The sequence below is a fragment of the Elephantulus edwardii genome, unplaced genomic scaffold (assembly GCF_000299155.1).
Source record: "Elephantulus edwardii isolate Elephantulus edwardi_28Jun2011 unplaced genomic scaffold, EleEdw1.0 scaffold00214, whole genome shotgun sequence".
Taxonomy (NCBI): domain Eukaryota; kingdom Metazoa; phylum Chordata; class Mammalia; order Macroscelidea; family Macroscelididae; genus Elephantulus; species Elephantulus edwardii.
The window spans coordinates 4,281,938-4,303,292 of NW_006399964.1; the positions used below are offsets into that span (position 1 = coordinate 4,281,938).

At 41.3% G+C, this 21,355-nt stretch overlaps 1 pseudogene; it reads right to left on the reverse strand.

The window, feature by feature from the left end:
* Positions 1–19,690: 19,690 nt before the first annotated feature.
* Positions 19,691–20,020, reverse strand: LOC102854628 (annotated as a pseudogene).
* Positions 20,021–21,355: the final 1,335 nt, after the last annotated feature.

Below are 21,355 nucleotides of genomic sequence, written 5' to 3' on the forward strand. Positions count from 1 at the left end.
AACTCCTACCAAGAAGTTGGATGCTGTTGTTATGTGCTGTGGAGTCAGAACTGGCCCATAGCTGACCCTGCAGCAGGTTTTCAGAGGCAATAAGTCTCATGGGAGGAGATTGCCCATCCTTCTCCCACAGAGCAGCTGGTGGATTCAAACTGCCTGTCTTTGGGAAAGCAGCACGGTTTCTTACTACTAGACCACCAGAGCTCCCAAAATAGTTGGGTGAGATCATGCAAATAAGGTGCTTGGGTCTCAACAAGGAATAGGACAACTTACTAATAATAGAAATAAGGGGAATGACACCCTTGCAAGGTGAGACAACGCACTAAGCTGTGAAACTTCAGGGAGGGGACTGGTCAGTTTTACCATCCTACCCAGTTCAGAATGAGCCATCCAGAGTCAGAAAGGAGCAACTTGCTACCTCCAAGAGGAGATAGGAGTACAGCGCATACTTTGGACCTGGCTCCCCATGCTGGAAACTTCGGAGACCCAAAACACCGGAGGAGAGAGACAGAAATAGTGAGCATGAGAGAGCACAGGACACAAGATTGAAGACAGCACAAGATGGCGAGAAGGAGCTGCAGAGAAACAGTCACAGTAGAACCAGGGGACTGGTATGAGACAGCATGGGGGGCTCCCTGAGATCCTGAGAGAGAGATGAGTGCCTTTGTCACAGCAGAACCAGGGAACTGGTGTGAAACAGCACAGGGGGCTCCCTGAGACTCTGCAGGAGGGACGAGTGCCCAACTACGACTGAATGGAATGTGAAATTGAGGTTCATTCACAAGACGGACTACTATACAGCACACAGAAGCAATGATTTGAAAAATTACAACCTAACTTGGAAGGGACTAGAGAACATTACTGTAAGTGAACTAATTCAGTCCCTTAAGGACAAATACTGTATAAAACAATTATTGTAGAAATAGAAAGATAGCTGGTAAAAGGTGTGGGAGGACCCAAGGGGGGGAGGGTAAGAGCAGAGGAATGAGGATGGGCAAGGGGGTAATCACAGACACGCACAATTTGATGGGTGAGGGAGATAGGTAGGTAAAGGAAATGTGAAAAACAATGTATAGGAACTTTATAAGCAAACCAGTATAAAATAAAAAATTATTCTAAAAATTTAAAAAAAAACACACACAAACAAATCCACAAACCCAGTAGGAAAGTGTTCTGTGGGAGGAACACCTTGTGTCAGGATTGATGGTTAGAGAAAGAAGGTATTTCTGACCTTCAGTTTTGAGCAGTTAATACCGATCATGATTCTCCTTTCCTTTCCTAAATGTAGGGAACTTTGGAAGCCTAGTGGTAAGAGGCTATGCTGAAATCCCAAAGGCACACAGTTCAAACTCAGCAGCTGCAAACTCATCAGCCACTTTGTAGGAGAAAAACAGGCTCTCTACTCTCATACCTCTTAAAACCCCCGGAGGGTCAGCTATGGGCCAGTTAGGACTCACACAACAACAACAGTAGACTAGGACTCATAGCAACCTGATGAGTAAGAGATAAGAGTGGGGAATTGTGGGATTAGGGAGGTCAGACCTGATAAATTGAGGAGATGAAATAACATGATAAATGGCTGTGGGAAGCAATATAGCATAGTGAAAGAATATAAGCTTAGTCCTTCTTTCATACTCAACTCACTGTATTTCTGGGGTGCTGGGAAGACATTCACTGAAGTATTTACTAAGTGATTAGAGTGGATCCGTTTGAGTCAGGAACATAGCCTAGGACAACACAGAGGCTTGCTCTCTCACAACTTACAGTACACAGAATAAGATGCACTACAGATGACCCATTAAAAGGTGGTGTTATTTTAAAAAAAATTAAGAACGTTTTGTTATTGTTGTGATTATTAGCTGTTGCTGAGGCAGCTCCAATCCAGATCAGAACACAACGTTGCCCAGTCCTTTGGCATCTTCCTGGAGCATGTGTGAGTCATATTAGACAATATTCTGTTATAATCCACTGAGCTTTCCTTGACTAATTTCCAGACGTAAATGATGGAGCCATCCTTCCTAAGGTATGTACATCTAGGAGTTCTGCTTAAAGCTGTCCACTCTACATGACTCACATGGCATTTTAAATACAGGCAGCAGAGCTTCCAGCAGCCAAGCAACATGTAAACCACCACAACCAACTGACAAAAAGGAGGTGAGACACTCTTTTTAGATATTAAATACCTTATGTAAACATCATAGAAAGTATTTTTTTTGTTTACTGCTGATACACAGAAGTACTAAACTGACTTGTGTATTTAGCTTATATCGAGCAATTTTATTAAACTCTGGTATGCATGCAGAGTAATAACGACATGTCCATTTTTTTTCTATGCAGAGATCACATCACCTGCAAATAATGAAATGTGTCACCTGGTTGCCCATCTTGATTCCTCAAATCTCTTGTTCTTGTCATCTTGGACTGATCAGTGTTTTCAAAACAAATGACTGCTGTGCATCACATGGGTTTGCCCACAATTTGGAAAGCTCTCGAGTTGCTTCAAAGAAAAATCTTTTTCAAGTGCCTGTGAGTTATTCCTGGCATTCAAACAGAACTTTAATTTGTTTCTGGGCAGGCAACCAAATGTGAAAACACTTTATGAACTGGGCAACCCACTCCAGGGCAAGGCACCATGGCATGGTTGACAAGTTCTGCAGTCTTACATATGCCTTGTGCTGTGCTTCTCCTTCAAGCCCAACCCTCCCTAGGTGAATAGGTGGGCACCAGAAACCTTAGGCTACACAGCAGTCCAGCTGTGGATCCAAAAGCAGAAAAATGCCTTCACCTGAGATGCTTCCCACACAGCATCATGGGCCTTGTTCTTTCATCTTCTGGCTGCATGGTCTGAAACAGACAAGCACCAGACAGGACCCCAGCTGGCTACATATTGGGAATCCAGCAAGACCCCTTCTGCTTGCAAAATCTATCTAACCAGGCTTTGAATAAAATACAATGTGAAAAGGGGGGGTGGAAATAGCCCACAGTGTGATTCTCTCTTGACAAGATCTAAGGAGGTTTTGAGGACTGAGTCAGAGGAATTATAAAGTCAAGTAGCTAGTTATTACTCTGTGTGTGTGTGTGTGTGTGTGTGTGTGTGTGTGTGTATTTCTCCTGCCCTATCTTCTTCCTTCTTTTCTCTCTATTCCTCACTAGCTGTTGTTAGGTGTAGTCCAGTCACTTGCAACTCATCGTGGTCCTGAATACAACAGATCTGAACCCTGCTCTATCTTGAGCCAATCTCATTGTCTCTGACACACCTAACCCCACTCCCCCAGACACTGGCCCAGACAAGGGCAGGGGATGGGAGATGCTGAAGGGGCAAGGAGAGGGAATTGAGCTGGATGCTAGCAGGGTGAGGTGAAGGTGGGAACACAACAAGGTGACCAAGGAGGAGTCCCGGTTCCAAACTTGATCTGACACATGCATACTCTCATCAGCTCTTTTGGCTAGAATGTTTGTCAAATATTGCTCTAAAGCTGCACTCTCAAATTAAGATAGTCTAGGGAGAAGGATTGGCCATCCACTTCCAAAATAAGAGGCCTTTGAAAAGCTTATGTACAATAGAGCACACTTAGATTAGACTAGCAGATGTGGCACTGGGGGCAGAGCCTTCCTATTGGGAATCACAAAGGAGAGGAACAGTTGCAAACAGACACTAGTGATTGGTATGTGGAATGTGAGAAGTACAAAAGAAGAAAAAATTGGAGATTGTTAAGGAAGAAATGGAATGCATAAATAGTGGCATACTAGGCACTGGCTAAGTGAAATGGATTGTCATGGGATATTTTTAATCAGAAAATCATATGAGCTACTATGCTGGAAGTGAAAAAGTGAGGGAAAATGGCATTGCACTAATAGTTAAAAAGACCCTTTCTAGATCCATCTTGAAATACAATGTTGTCAGTGACAGGACAATATCCGTATGCATACAAGGAAGGCCTTTTAATACCACTATTACTCAAATTTATACACCAATAACCAGAGTCAGAGAGGAGAAAACCGATGACTTCTATCAACTGTTATAATTAGAAATCGACTGAACATGCAACCAAGATGCATTCATAATAATGAAGAAAGATCAGTAGTTGGGAAACATGGACTTGGTAACAAATGAGGCTGGAAACAGAATGATAGCATTCTGCACCAGCGATGATTTATTCATTGCAAATACCTTCTATAAGAAACACAAATGGTGACCATACACATGGACCTCACCTGATGGCCTACACAGGAATCAGATTGATTACATGTGTGGGGAAAACCACTGGAGAAGCTCAGTATCAGTTGTGAAACTAGGCCAGGTGCTTATTGTGGAACAGATCAACTATTTGCATGCAAGTTCAAACTGAAGCTAAAGAAAATAAAATTCAGTCCACAAAAACCAAAGTTTGACCTTAAGTCAATCCCTCCTGAATTTAAAGGCCATCTCAGGAACAAGTTTGAGGCCTTGAATACTATTGAACAAAGAACAGATGAGCTATGGGGGAACATCAAGAATATCATCCATGAAGAATGCAAAGGGTTATTATAAAGATGGAGGAATAATAAAAGACCGAGATGAATGTCAGAGAGACTCCGAATATTTGCACTAGAGAGCCGAGAAGCCAAAGCAACTACTAGAAAAGATTTTCCTCACTGTTGTTGTTGTTGTTGATTGCCTTCGAGTCAAGTACTAATCATTGTGACCTATGAACAAAAGGCCTGAAGCCCATCTACAACTATCGACATTTATCAAAATTCAGAGTGCCGGAGGCATGTTGTTTCCTCACTAGAGGGAAAGATTGATGGGTAGAGAAAGAAAGGAAAACAAGACCAAATCCATTGCCAACTCATAGAAACTTTGTAGGGCAAAGTCAAGCTGCTCCCTGGAATTTCCAAGGCTGTAATTTTGACAGGAGCAGACTCCTACATCTTTCTGTTATAGAGTGATGAATGGGTTCTAATCATTCACTTTCTGGTGAGCAGCTGACTGCTTGGACCACCCCATCACCAGGACTCCACAAAAATAAGACCACACACTTCCACATTTTCTGGAAAGCAGGAAGTGGCTTTCACACACAGTTCACAAGGTTGTCGGGGGGGGGGGGGGGGAGGTGACAGCCCAGAGGCTGGAAGGGCAAGCTGACTGTGCAGTCAAAGCCAACAATGTTCAACAGTTGAGGGAGAGCACTCCAACACCCAGTATGGGGCCAAATGAAACTACCACCAAGAAGCAATGTTATCAGGGACCCAATTTCCCTGGGAGAGTCAAGTACCTGGTTGGTCCCTAGAACTGCTTCCTGTTTGATGAGCTGGAAAGGGTTCTTCCTACTGAACTATCTGGTCTGTATTTCCTGAGTAGACTTAACTGATAAGCTTCCTCACCTCCCAATTGACCTCACCTTTTGGTTTTTTTCTGCTCCTTGTAGGCCACTATTTCTCTTCCTTATCCTAATTATTGACCTCTTCAGCCAGGCTTCACGAGTGTAGAAATAAAGGCGGGAGTGAATGGTGACCCTAGTCTACCAAAAGCATTTCTATTAGGCTTATATTCGGCATTGTAAAACAAACAAACATATAGCGAGAATGTGGAAAAATACTAGAGACTTGGAAAGAAATTATCCATAGTTCTACTACTTAGCTTCTGGGTGAGGGTTTCATGCATAGCAAAGCTGCTGCCTCACTGTAATTTATCGAAAGTCAGCCCTCGACACAAGGGTTTGTAACAACAACAAAAGTTAATTTTTAAAAAGGAAGAAACAAGAAGAACTCAAGTAACATAGATCTACTCAGAGATAACATGTTAATGTTTCGGGTGAGAAGAGAAATTTATGCATTTGGTCAACTCTGACTTATCGCTGACCCAGGGTTTCCAAGGTTGCCTGGAAGGGGATCACCCATCTTTCTCCTGTCAAGTCCCTGGTGGATGTGAACCGCCAGAGAGGCACAGCCTTGGGGTAACATACAGCTTTTATAGCATAGTCCACCAGCACTCCATAAAGGTTATTAGAAGTTTTGAAAAATTACAAATATCCCAACACAGAAGCATACTGGGACAGTTCATTCTCTAATAAAGTATTTTTTTAAAATCATTTTCCCAAGCTTTAAGGCTTAAAAAAACAAACTTTTATTCTCTCCTTATGCTTTTTTCATTTCATTTCATTATTTTTGACACGATTACATTCTTGTTTCTGGACGGTGAACACATTCAGCTCCTAACCACCAGATAGAAGTTCAAGTTCACCCAGATGTACCTCAGAAGGAAGGTCTGATGGTCTACTTCCCAAAACACCAGCCATCAAGAACTTTACAGAGCACAGTCCTACACATTAGTGGGATGGCATGTGGGGTCACCATGAGTTGGAATTAATTTAAAAGTAACATGAGTTAGAATCGCCTTGACTTGAACAGATACATCTTAGTCCTTAAGCTCAGTTCATTGCTCTGTAGAACTTTGGAAAGGTCCTTGAGACACAACATGTCTTTTGGTTTCTTTTTTTTAAAATTGGGTTTCATTCAATTGCTCATATATATTTCATTGTATAACTTAATTACAATTGCATAATGCCATTTCAATTACATTTGAGATGTTTGAAGGATTATAAGTTTGCTCTTCAATATCTTTAGTATTCTCACAAAGAAAAGATCTTATTCTTCTGTACAAGTCTAAATCCAGTGTAGCAGACTGAAAATGACTATTGGTTCCTTCACATCCCTTTCAAAAGTCATTGTTAGGCGTTTTCATGTTGACTCTAACCCATAAAGACCCTATGACCAACAGATGTGAAACTTTCTCTGTATTCCGCTGTAGAGTTTGTCTTTAAATATGGCTTTTCTAGAGTGGATGGCTTATTAAGTAGATGGGCGAGACTATGTAAATGGGGCATGTTGGCTAATCCCCATAGGAACTGGCTATCTAACATTCCACAAGGGAATTGCCCAGTCTTAATAATCTACAAGAGTAGTCCCGCGGCTAGTCCCATCAATAAATTGAACAGCTCAAGCTGCAGAGATAGATAGAATCCTCCCCAACTAGAAAAGAAATCCTCTTCACTCCAATGAAGAAAGAGGTAAGAAAAGGTAGGACATGTCCAGCTGCAGAGGCCATCTGAACTGGAGAAATTTTGTGAGATGGGACTTTAGATGGGTGGGAGGAAGTCAATATTGGCAAGACTGAGAATTTGGGAACACTTAGAGTCATGAGACTCAAGGCTGAGGTGCCCACATGCCCATTTTGGGAGCTGTCTTGACTGTATTTTGTTAATAACCTGCATTAAAACCTTTGGACTTCCCCATTATGATTCTTGTGGTCTGTGAGCTATCACATAGGACTTTGGACCCACCAAAGCATTAAGATTGGCGTTAAGATGAGTAGAAGGAGGCATGTGAGTGTGGGGGACGTGTCTAATCTCATGGGACTTAGTTTTGTGTTACTGATGCTGTGAACAGGGATGGTTGCCCTGTGAAGATGGTAACGGTCAGACATAGCTCTCCCCATGAGGCCCTTGCTCTTTTTACATCCACCGACCTCACAATCTGTCATGCTTGAATCAATCATAGTAGTCATCGTGTCAATACATCTTGTTGAGGGTCTTCCTCTCTTTTGCTGATCCTTTACCATTAATGTGATAGAATGCCAATAAAATTCCTGGATAACAAGGCTCAGTTGAGCTTTACTCTGCATACATTGCCATGCATCATTGCTTAGAAGGGTTAACAGCTTCCACGCTCCAAGAAAGAGTCCATTGGGAATCTCCACATTTAGCATTCCCTTGTCCTTTTCTCAGTGTGTGTCATTCCCTGGCTGATTTTCATTTGTGTTGTTTCTCAGTAATAGACTGAATCCATGAGTACAGCAGCTCTTAATGAGTTCTATGTGTTTCTAGTGAATTATCAAAACTGAAGGTGATCGTGGGGATCCCCAATTTTTTTATTACTATCGGAAATGAGGATGTCTTAAGGACCCTAAGCTGTGCAGTTAGAGTTAAAAGTGCAGGTGATCTTGTGAACTGCTCCTACATTCTACAAATATATTATCCCACCTTAAAAAAAAATTTTGAAGCTCATATCCAATTTTAAGTGTACAATTCAATGAGTTTTGAAATATGTGCAGTCCTGTAACCCATCCCACTATAATGATATAGAACATTTTCATCATCCAAGAAGTTTTCTGATGGTTCTTGGTAGTCATTCTCTTGCCCTACTCTCTCTCAATATAAAAAAAAAAGGAAAAAACCCACAACACAGTAACATCTTAATTCACAAATATTTACAGAATTACTCATTTACCTCATCTTTATGGTGGTGGTATTGTGGTGGTGAGTTGAGTATGACTCATAACAACCCTATAAACAACAGATCTGAATCTTGTCCTATCCTGAGCCATCCTCACCTTCTCTGATACACTTGATACCATTCCTGCAGTGACTGTGTTAATATATCTTGTTGGGAGTCCTCCTGTCTTTCACTGATCTTTCACCTTTCCAAGCATGACTTCAAGGAACACTCTGGCTGCACTTCTTGGAGATACACCTGCTTGTTCTTTTGACAGTTCATGGGATATTTAATACACTTCTCCAACATGACAGATCAAAGGCATCAATTCTTCTTTGTCATATTTATTCACTGTCTGGCTCTCAGATGCAAAGCAAGTGACTGAAAAGACCATGGCCTGAATCAAGATCACCTTAGTCTTGACATTATTGCTGTTCAGGACTTTGGAGAGTTCCCTGACAGTGGACTTGTCCAATATAATATGTCTCCAATATCCTGACTGCTCTTACCAAGGGTGTTGATTGTGGATCCAAGTAAGATAAAATCACTGACATTTTCAATCTTTTCTCCACCTATCATGATTTTTCTATTGGCTCAGGGGTGGGCATTTTGTTTTCTTTTTTTTTTTGTGATACAGTCTAGTGTTTATTTTATGTTATGGCAGGTACACTTGAATTTCAAAAATTTAAAACATATATAAAAAGTGGTTAAGGACTAACATTTGTATCAACAATTGATAAATGTCTAAGATTATTTATTATACAGCAGGGGACAATAGTAGTGCTAATGCCAACAGGGCACCATTGAAGTTAGTCTAAAAATTATCACTAGCTTTATAAAAGCAACAACATATGCTGCTGTTTTAGAATTTTGGGACATGATCTGCTTTTAATGCTGAGCAGTTCTGTAACATTTTAGCTGTTATACAGTGTTATTATAGTATTTAGTTTGGCAAATTTTTCAAAATAAAGTAGAAACATATTCGTAACATCACAGAAATGCACATCCAATTTTGTTTTTAATAAGAATCATAGGTACAGATCAGAACTCTTCCCTATATGAAATAATTTACACACAGATGGATACTATATCACTGTCTAAAATAATCACTAAATACAGTTATTTTTCAGAAATAAACAAGCAAAGGTTTTTTCCCATTATCAAATATCAAAAACATGTAATGTATATATTTAAAACAAATGATGCTCTAAATTATAGAGATAATTTCAGTGAATGAGCAACCTAAATCAACCAGGTTTTTATTGTAGAGCAACTATATTAAGAAACCAGTGATCAGAAAATACAACTGTATGAAAGAAATTTATAACCCACAAAACTATTTTTCAGGCCTTAAGGTAAAATAGTTCCACAGTTTACAGGTAAAACTGAGGCAACAAAAATGCGTGCTTGTCTTTAATAGTAGATAATTTATGCAGAAGATGTAACACTTTGCTTGTAGACAGCATGGTATGCATTTCTCAGCAAGACGTAAGGAAAACAAGATTCCAAAAGATCCATTGTTAGGAATGGGGATTCTTGTACAATCATATCTAGCAGTAAGTAAACAGATTTTCTATTTCTTGTTGTAGTTTTATCTGTCTCCTGGCCAATTTTCAAAAGACTGGAAGATGCAAGCGCTAGAAATTCTTTAAGACGGTCTTCAATGCTACCTTTGTGAATTGTAAACAAAGCTGCTGCAATCTGGTTGATGGCTTTGGCCAAGCAATGTATATTGTTGCAGTGCCCTTCTATAGCAGGGCTGTACTGCGACATTACATTACTAGCCAGTGTTGGCAAAGAAACTGCCACAAAGACCATGAGGAGGCAAGCAATTTTATATTCTTCTTCTGGACTAATATTTTCTGATTTTTGTGAAGAGAGAGCTACCACCAAAGCAGGATCAATCTCACAAGGTAATCCAGCAGCTTGATGTTGAGATGTAGTTCATATTGAAGGCTGTAGTCCTTGATCTCCAAAATACCTCATGTCCTCTTTCTTTTGCCCAGAAGGGTTGTGGCATCTACATAATACAGGTTGTTGAGGCTTCCTCTGATTCTGATGCCACATTCTTCTTCTAAAGACTAGGAAGCACTTAAGAACAAAAATTTAATTTCTAGTTGCCGGAACAGCTGAAAGACAAGCAAAATGAATGGGAGGGGAGGGGGAAAGAAAGGAGACAGGAAGGAGAGAAAAGGGCCGGATGAAAGTTCCATAAGATGATCTGGTGTTCTATTCTCTATTCTATACTCTAACTCTTCTGGCCTGGAATGGAACTGATGCCCTCAACATACATGCACACACACAATCTGTTTCTGTGCCCTGACTTCCTGATCGTCTGCCCTCCTCCAGGTCCTCTCATGAGCCCTGTACCCTCTCTCTCCTAATTTAGAGTGACACTTTCAACTAATGCTCAGACCAGCACCTTGGCCCTTCACATGTTCTGCTGGACAAATTGAACAACCAATGAAAAAGCCTGGCTTCATGCTTAAGGCCCAAGGATGTCAAAGGCACTTACTCAATGATCAGAGAGAAGAAGTCCAGAGGTGGCCAGCATGGTGACAAAGACTTGGGAATTGGGAACCCCCAACCCAACTTGTGACCCCAGGCAAGTCACTCTCCCTCTGTGATTCTGTTTCTTCATCTGGGAAATAATGAGGGAATTCATCTAGAATATGAATTATACATAGTCTCTGAGGTCCTTCCAAGGCTTTTAAGAGCTATAATTTTGTAACTCAGATGTCCACTGGGCTGTAAGTTTGACTAAACACTGTCAGGGTAATAATTCAAATATAACAGATTTGCTGCCTTATCCCCTACCCCAATATACACTCATCCCTTCTCCTAGATGAAGGACAGAAAAGTTGTCATCTGAGGTCGATGTCAACTGAGCATAGTAGCCAAATGGTAACCATGGTTAGCCAAGACTAACTCTTTTGTAGAATGTCTATTGTGGGCTCTTTGGAGATGACCGCATTATTATCATGACCGTTTTCTCACCTATCCTTTTTCTCCAGCAGTCTCCTGCCACTTGCTTCTCAGTTCATTGACACCTTGTGGCTCAATTCTGTGTTTGGGGTCACAGATTCTCTTAAATAGAATCCCTTGACCTAGTCCAGATCCCTTCCACAAGTTCCAGATCTGTCCCCCCCCCCAAAAAAACATACAATTTCCTTGTTCTGCCAATATCCAGAAGTGCAAATAATCCCCCACCAAGATAGATTGGCTCATTCCCTCAAATTATTAATTGGAAATCTCAGTCTCTATGCCTGTTAAAATCCCATTTGGGAATGGGTCATCTAAGTCATAGTAAAGAGACATGAGTATCTTGAGTTAATATCTTTTGAGCTATAAAGAATATTAAACAGGAAGTGGTGGTGGGTAAGGAGAGATGGCAAGCTACATGAAGGTGCTCCAGGAAGAGAAGCTCAGAGACAAGGATCTTCCTCTGGAACCAGCACAGAAAGCACGTCTTCCTTTAGAACCAGCACCTGCATTTGGATTTCTAATCTTGTAATCTGTGAGACAATAAACTGATGTTTGTTAAATCCACCCATTTATAGTTGTTGCTGTTGTTATTGTTTGCCATCAAGTAAAACCCAACACATAGCTGATCTTCTGGTGGTTTTTCAGAGCAGTAAATCCCACAGAAGGAGATTGCCCATCTTTCTCCCAAAGAGATGCTGGTGGATTTGAACTGCATGTCTTTGGGATTGCAGCACAGCTTCTAGTTCTATTAACATAAGATATTAAGACACCTATGCAGTCTCAGCCCTTTGCTCTTCCAGCTCTAGACGCTTCCACCTTTAACCTTCCCAGGTGGGCCTGGATCCCCCGATTTTTAGGGGATTCATGTTAAATCCTCAAACCTCTTCTTGTGAAACTCTGTTTTTGTGGGCTGAGTTGGGAGTGGAGAAAAAAAACACTTCTATAAAGAGAGGCGAGAAGGCATACACCAGTCCTAATGATCCTCCCCGGGGTAGAAAAATATGCATTAAGAAAATCTGCTGCCAGTGATCTTTCCAGAGTACTGAAGAGTAATAATGGCAGTCTGGAGACTAAGGTGTGCTTGATCCAGGTCATGGTCTTTGGAATTACTTGCTATATGGCAGAAAGCTGGACAATGACAAGGGATGACAGAAAGAGAATTGAAGCCTTTGAGCTGAGGTGCTGGACAAGAGTATTGAGTATACCATGGACTGCCAGGAGAACAAACAGGTCCATCCTGGAGTGGGGTGAACCAGGCTATTCCTTGGAGGTAAGGATTCTGAAGCTTCATCTGACAGTCACTTCAGGCATGTTGAAAGGAATGACCTGTCTTTGGAGAGGGACATCATGCTTGAGGAGGGACAGCACAAGAGAGGAAAACCCTCAATGAGATGGATTGATTCAGTGACTGGGGTAATAGGGGTCATGTGTCAGAGACAATAATGTTGGCACAGGATAGAGCAGGGTTTAGGGCTGTTGTACATAGGGTTGCTATGAGTCACAGGCGACTCGACGGCACATAACAACAACAACCAAAGAAATCATCTCCACTTACTTCTTCAGCTAATTCTTTATCTTCTCAAACAGCATGGTGGAGGTTGATAGGGTGACACTACCAGAACTTACGTTACTCTGCAGGACCATTGAAGGGGGCCAGCGCCTTGCTTTGAGATGTGAGATAACTTGATATGTACGCGTTGACCATAGCTTTGGGGTCTATGTAAAAATTCTGAGATATGGGGAGAGAACAGGAAGAGTAAATAAATAATGAACACTACTTTGGAAGAGATGAGGGGAAGAACTGTCTGAAAGGAATGTATGATTAGGCATTATATGTATGACAACAGTCTGGAACTAGAGAAGCATTGCAAAGGGGACTGGGGGAGGGGATAGGGAGGGACGGGGAGAAAGATGTGCAGCAAAGAGTGAATAAAAACCCAACCTTTCTGTAAACTTTTGTGAAAATCACAATAAAAACAAAAAAAAAACCCTCTGAGATAGAAAGATAATCATTTTAGTATTTAATTACATAAATAATTTAAATAAATCCTAGGTGTTTTGTTGTTGTTGTTAGGTGCCATCAAGTCAAGTATGACACATAGCAACCCTATAAACAGTGGATCTGAACCCTGTTCTATTCTGTGCTATCTTCACACTTCCTAAGACACTAGAGCCCATTACAGCAGTCACTGTGTCAATCCACCTGGTTGAGGGACTTCCTCTCCACCCTTCTAAGCATCATGCCCCTCTCCAAGGAATAGCCACCCCCCCAACAACATGCCCAAATATGTGAGGCAAAGGCTCATCATCCTTGCCTTCAAAGAACATTCTGGCTGCACTCTCTCCAAGATGTATCTCTTTGTTCTTTTGACAGTCCATGGGATGTTCAGTACTCTTCTCTAACACTAAACTCAAAAGCATCAATTCTTTTTTCTGTCATTGCAATTCATCATCCAGCTCTCAGAGGCATAACAAGTGATCACAAAGACCATGGCCTGAATCAGACGCATCTTAGTCCTCAAACTGACATTGTTACTTCTCAATCATTATAGATAGTCAGTAAACACTGTATTGTTGTTATTATGTGTCATCAAGTCAACTATGCCTCATAGCGATCCTTTGAACAATGACTCTAAAACTCTGCTCTAACCTGGGCCAATCGTGTCATCTTAGACACACTTGACCCCATTACCACAGTCACTGTGTCAAACCATCTCATCTGAGGTCTTCCTCTCCTGCGCTGAACTCCACCCTTCTAAGCATGATATCCTTCTCCAAAGACTGGTCCCTCCTGGCCACATGCCCAAAGTATATGAGACAAAGCTTCAAAATCCTTGCCTTCAGGGAACAATCTGGTTTCACCCTCACCAAGACAGACCTGTTTGTTCTCTCGGCTGTCCATGGATGTTCAATACTCTTCTCCAGCATTTACAGTGTTGAGAAAAGGCACTAAAGTTGGAAAAAGGATTCAGGAAAGCATTCAGAAGTTGGCTTAATTTAGTTGATCACTAAGGCAATAGGGAGCTCTGATGGCCTAGTGGTAAGGAGCTGTGCTGGCATCCTGATGGCATGTGGTTCAAACCCACCAGCTACACTGCAGGAGAAAATGAGCAAACTCCTCCTGTTGGATATACTGTCTCTGAAAACCTGCTGGACACTCAGTTATGTGTCAATTCCAGCTTGACGGTACATAATAGCTACAGCACTGAGGGCATGCCATCAAGGAAACTCAGGACAGGAAGGGGCATTCAAGACGGATAATTACAGAAGCAGAATATGGGTGTTGAGGGTCAATCGACAGAAGCAGAGAACTTTGTTAGATATACCTGAGCTGAGTCCTGGGTACCAGCTCACACTCAGGTAGTCAGTGTTGTTGGAGGAAATGGTCTATTGTAGATGACTTAAGTTTTCAGAATCCAAACAAGCATAAACAAAGGAGGAAAAAGAGGAAAGAAATTGGATGGTTAGAGGTCAAAGAATGAATTCCTCATCTCCCGAGGCTGCACATGCACTCAGCATTTCTCCTGGTGCCCTGCTTTAATGGAGAACTCCAGACTCTAGCCTCAGTTACTGCCTGGTTTTTTACCATCAGTCAGGGTCTTTCTGGATGAGCAGAATATAGCCCAGCCCAGAAGATTGGAAGGGGCAAGAGAAGTGTTCTAGATAGCAAAGGAGAGACTATGTGTGAGGACTCAGCATTTTAGCACAAAGCAGTAAAACACAGTAACACGTGAGCAAGAGACTTTCCCTGCACTGTCAAACAATCTGGGGTGCTCCTTCTGACTTCCACCAGAGCCACCGACAAAGGAGTGGTTCAGCCTTGAACAATCGGTCTGTGAGTAATTGATCTATTCGTGGATAAAAGCAGATAACAAGGACTGCAGAGACAGACTAACACAATTTCAAATCTTGGCTTTATGTGCCTGAGAAGCCTTCAGCCAGTTACTCAACCTTCAGTCATTAACTCAACTCAAGCTGAAGCTCAGGTCTCCATCTCTCACCTCGTTCGCCGTGAAGAGATGAGGCAGTGAGCTCAGCCCTGTTCTCCCGGGCATGTGCAGCCATTCAAGCTAGTGCAGGGAAGCATACAAAGAACATTTCCTTCAGGTGAGGAGCATGTCCTGGTTTTCCAGTGCTGTGTAACAAGCCACCCCAAAACTTAGTGGCTTAAGATATCACAAACTATTAGTTATGCCTAATCTTGAGGAACATCTAGGTCAGTTGGCATCACATAACCCACAAAGACAAGCTCTGCATCCTAAGTTGATGAATAGAAACTGTCATCTTAAAAGCTTCCGTGTGGCTGTCTTTCTAGAGTAAGGGGGCAGGGGGAGCATGGAATAAAAGATGCACAGAAACCATTAGACCAAAGGGTTACAGACCACGCAGAACACAACCTTTAGCTCCGTAAGATCAGAAGAACTAGATGCTGCCCTCTTACCATTACGTACTGCTCTGATTAGAGTCACAGTGAGAGGTGCTGGACAGGGTAGAAGAAAAACGTAGAATGAAGTTCAACATCCATTCAGTTCTTTCAGCTTGAGAAACACAGAGCGAGTTCTTCCCTTTTTATTCTCCAATTCCAGCTTTCTATATTTTCCATTATAAAACTTTGTCTGCTGGAGCTGCCCTTTGAAATCTGTTCAGGTCTCTTAATTTGGTATGTTTTCCCTTTGTTTTGGCTTCTTAACACCTCAGTGCAAGATTTTTAGAGTCTTTTCTGACTTTGATTTCTTTCTTTTTTCTTTTTTCTTTCTCCTCTCTCTTTGTAATGACCTTTTGCTTTCTTCATGGGTGATATCCTAATATCATCCCACAACCCATCAGGTCTTCAATCCTTGGTGTTCAATGTTTCAAACCTATCCTCAAGATGATCTTGAAATTCAGATAGAATAGATTGTAGATGTATTTCCATTTTCTTCAACCTCAATTTAAATTTGCATATGAATAATTGATGGTTTGACCCAGAGTCTGCTCCTGGCCTAATTTTGACTGCTGATATTGAACTTGCCAAAAATTTCTTCCACAGATGTAATCAATCTGATTCCTATGCAGCCCATCAGGTGAGGTCCTATGTAAGGTTGTCATTTGTGTCTTTCAAAAAGGTATTCAGCTGTAAAGAAGAAAGACGCTGTGAGCAGTACGTTAAATGACCTAGAAAGCATCAAAAGAAGATGGAGGCAGTCCCAAAAAGACAAATATTGTTTAAGACCATTATTGTAGAAACAGAAAGATAACTAGTAAAACTTGTATAAAGATCCAAGAAGAGGGGAGGTTTGGAACAGAGGGGTGAGGATGGGAGGGAGAGGGTGTTCACAGTGTCACACAATCTGATGGATGGAGGGAGGAGAATAAAAGAAATGGGGAAGATCCAGAGGCATCTGGAAAAACAGGATGATTGAACTATGTTGATTAATTTTATAAAATACAATTAACTGGAATGGTTGTATGAAACACAATGTGAATGAAGGATAATACACATGTGAAATACAATGCAAACAAATTTTGTAAGCAAACCAATATAAAATAAACTTAAAAAAAAAAAACCCCAAACCTGAAGATAGAGGGAATGAACAGAATCGCTGTACCAAAAAGAACTGACTGGCACTGAAAAATTTCAGGAAGTACCATATGAGCAGAAGCCAATGGTAATGAAGGGAGAGAGCGGAAGCTGTGTTGAAGGCATTGGCAAAAAATAAGGCCTCAGGAATCGATGGGATACCAATTGACTTGTTTCACTTAATAAATGCAGCCCTGGATGCACTCACCAGTTTATGCCTGGAAATTTGGAGGACAGCTGTCTGGCCAACGGATTGGAAGAAACTTGTATTTGTTCCCATTCTCTGGAGAGGTGATCCTGCAGAATGTGGAAATTATCTAGCAATATCATTACTATCACATGCAAGCAAAAAACTACTGAAGATCATTCAAAATTGGCTAGCACAGTACATAGACAGGGAACCGCCAGAAGTTCAAACAGGATTTAGAAGAAGCTGTGACACCAGGGACATCATTGCTGATGTCAGGTGGATCCTGGCTGAAATGAAAAAAATACCAGAAAAAAAAGTCTATTTATGCTTTATTGACTACGGAAAGGCATTTGACTGTGTGATCATAACAAGTTGTGGCTGACGTTGAAAAGAATGGGAATCCCAGAGACTTAATTCTGCTCGTACAAAACCTATACCCAGACTAGGAGGCTGTTGTGCAAACAGAGCAAGGGAACACAGTATGGTTTAAAATTAATATGGAGTACATCAGGATTGTAATCTTTCTCCATACCTATTCAATCTGGTGGTGGTATTGAATGTCATAGAGTCAAGTATGACTCAAAGAGACCCTATGAATAAAAGATCAGAACCCTGTTCTATATAGTCATTTCTCCAACAACATCAGAGTGCTCAAAAAGCTCACTTATACTTCCTGGTTCTGTGTCCCCCATGCTGGGCTGGGCTGGGATGCCCAAGCTGGCTCCACTTACATGTCCACATTAGCTGAAAGGAGACCTCTTCCTCCACATGGCTGGGTGGGCTTTTTACATGGTGGCTACCTCCTAAAAAGTCCTCTTACAATTAGGGCTGAAATTGGCATAGTGTCACTTCTATTGAATTCTATTGACTAAAGTATTCACAGGACCAACTTGAGTTTAGGGAAAGGGGAAATGAATTCCATTTTTCAATGGAGAGAGTGACAAAGAATTTGTTATTATTACTCTTGTGTACCATGGAGTCAGTAGGTTTTCTGAGGCAGTCAATCCTCATAGAGAGGAGACTGGTGTGATTTCTTGCATGGTGAGCTGGTGGAGAGGAGCCTTGTGACTTTGGGATGGCACACAGCTCCTTACTGCTAGGCCACTGGAGCTCCCTCTACTCTTGCTAGTCGCCTACAAAATACGAGGGGAGAACGTTATTATATACACCTATTTGCTCATATTTTAAAAAAATTAATGAGTGGAGAAATTGGATACTAATAAAAATGGCTGTCCATGGGTGGTCCCGGGTGGCACAACGGTTAAGCACTTAACTGCTAGCACACAGGTTTGCACCCACTCAGCAGCTCTGCCGAGATTTGATGATCGGCTCTCACAGAATGACAGGCTGACCCCACGGAGCCGCTCCACTCTCACACAGTCACTGTGCGTTTAAAACAGTCAGGACGAGATGAGGGAACGAAAGGAACGGCTAGGAACAAAGGCTAAACTTATGAATACGCTTTCTCACATGGTTTTTACTTTGAATGGCCCCCCTTTTTTCTTTTTTCAAGAAAGCCTTCAAAATTGAAAACAAAGGGGAAGAAGTGCACCTAATTGTTTATTGAGTAGGTGGCAGTTGGAAAATAATTACTTCTAATAACTTTAAAATACAAAATTTTGAATATACAGTCCTGCTGGGATACACTCTAAAGAAACCACAGAGAAATCTTAAACTGCACTTAGTATTCTCATTGTTACCAAAAATATTCACATTGCTATTTTGAAACTTATTAAGCTTCAAAATAAAATTAAAGTCATTAAAAACCAAGCTTTTCCGTTATAGCAAAAAAAAAATAGATGAAAGTGTTAAATCAAGAAAGTTAAGGGAAAATTCTGTAAGTTTAAATTTGAAATGTAAGTATCAGTATGAACTGATGATTTTTTAAAAAGTGTTGTAGCACCTCATGGAAGATTACAAACAGGCTAGAAATAGCTGATCCTAAGTTATGCTAACATGGTTCTCTCTGTAGATTGTTCCTTGGAGGCAAGGATTTTGTAGCTCCATCTCATACTTTGGCCATGTTGTCAGTCTTTAGAGAAGGACATCATGGTGGGAAGGGTGGAGAGTGAGTACAGGAGAGGAAATCCTGGATGAGATGCATTAACACAGTGACTGAAGCAAAGGAGTCAGGTGTGTTAGACAGTGAGGTTGGCTCAGATAGGGCAGGATTCAGAGCCATAAGTCACCATGAGATACAGTCAACTTGACAGCACACAACAACGATTTTACAGGGAGCTGGGAAGAGAATAGGATAAGAGTGGATAATGACCATTGCATTGGGACATATGAAAGAAAGAACTATCTGAAAGAAATATATGTTTATGAATTATACTTAGGACAACAGCCCAGAATAAGAGGTACATCATTACAAAAGAGGATTGGGGGTGGGAAGGGTAGACAACTGAGCAACAATAAATGAATATTGTTTGGGTATAACTTAAAATTCATTTATTAAAGATTATTTATAGGAAGGTAACAACTTTTGATTTGTTATTAAAAAAAATTGGGTTTCTTCATGCTGCATAATAAGTGAATGGAAGCGGCTACAGTTACGAACTTTCTACTGGACTTCTCCAACAGCACAGCACAATAGAGTAATTTCTGCATTGCTAGAATAAATTAAAAAAAGTCTCTTCTAAGTTTCTTTTCAAAAAGCCAAGAGTAATAATAGAGGACGGCATAAAAAAAGCCATTTCCCCCCTTCATTCTGTAGTATTGGAGGCAGTATTTTTATCATCACAGACTACAATTTTCACTTTATCCACTTTAATAAGCTCTGTCACCTCTCTGAATTCAACATCATTCAAAACAAAAGTCCACACATTATCACAGAATCTGTACGTATTTAAAGAGCCCCTGAAATTGACTCTGTTCCTGACTACCTGAACCAATGCTGAATTGATAGCCTTATCAAACTGAAGGAGAACTTGAAGAACAAGTTGGGGAGTGATTTGTTGAGACTGTATAAGCTCATCTAGGCTCTCTTGAAGACTGTTTCCCAGGGTGGTATTTCTGTATTACTGATAAGCCATGGCTTGGGTGGAAGGAATTGTTTTTCCTATTTAGGCTCGCATTGATGTCCTGTGCAGAAGGCGTTTCCGCTGCAGAGCATACAGAACCCCAACAGCAGAAGCCTACTTCCCGACCACATCCTCCAGCACCGCAGACCTGGGCAAAATAATAAATGACTATTTTTTTTAAAGTAACCTGGGGCTCCTTGCTTAGTGTGACCTCAGTGCGGCTGGTCCCCTTCCCAGCGTTCCCCCCATCAAAAAGGCAAGGTTGCCCCCCTGTTGCTGCGGCAAGGACGTTTTGGAGCGCTGAAGACTGGGCTCCAAGCATGGCTGCCTCAAGGACTTGTCTCTATGGTGTCTCTCTCTTCAAAATCAGGGAAGAGTGAAAAGGGGCTGTCACCAAATGCCAAGAAGCAAAGTATACCAAAATGCAGGATGCCACACCTGTTGAGCCGTTTGACAATACCACCTACAAGAATCTCCAACACCATGACTACAATGTGTACACCTTCTTAGATTTGAACCTGGACCTCTCAAAATTCAGAATGCCTCAGTCAGCCTCAGGAGGAGAATCCCCAAGGCACTGAGATCTCCAAGGATTGCACTCACATTGTCTTTACTGCTGTCTTGCTGCAAAAATAAAATCCATTGAACAGTCAAAAATTTTAAAAAAAGGTAACTGGGGGAGAGGGAAGGGAGAGCTACAATGAATTAATGAAACTAACTTCTCTGTAAATGGTTATTAAAATCTCTATTAAAATTAAATTTTTTTTAAAATATCACAAAAAACAATAACAACTTTAAGGTGTATTTTCCTCTTTGTGACCTTGATATGAAGGGTTTGGAGTGACTTAGCATGTCAGGAGGCTTCACTCCCCTTCTGCCTTTGTAACATAGTTATCACCTGACTAGCACAAATCTGAGGTGGCCTAGTGGTAAGGAGCTGCACTGACAACCCAAAGGCAGACAGTTCAAATCCATCAGCTGCTCTGCAGAAGAAAGATAGGCAATCTTTTCCCATGTGATTTACTGCCTCTGAAAACCCGTTTATGAGCAATGAGTTATAGTCAGCTCCGACATGACTGTATGTAACAATGTCAGTGGAGCCTGAAAGCACGTCTCCTCACCCTGTACAGCTACTTTTCCTGAGGGTTGGAGCACATAAATCACTCCTGTCCAGACCACTGCCTCTGGACACAGTACTGCTTGTTCTTGTGCATTTTCCCCCCAAAAGAATAGGGAACTTCCAGAAGTTCAAGCAGGATTTAGAAGAGGTCATGGCATCAGGGATATCATTGCTGATGTTAGAATGGATCCTGGCTGAAAGTAAGGAATAGCAAAAGCAATAAATAG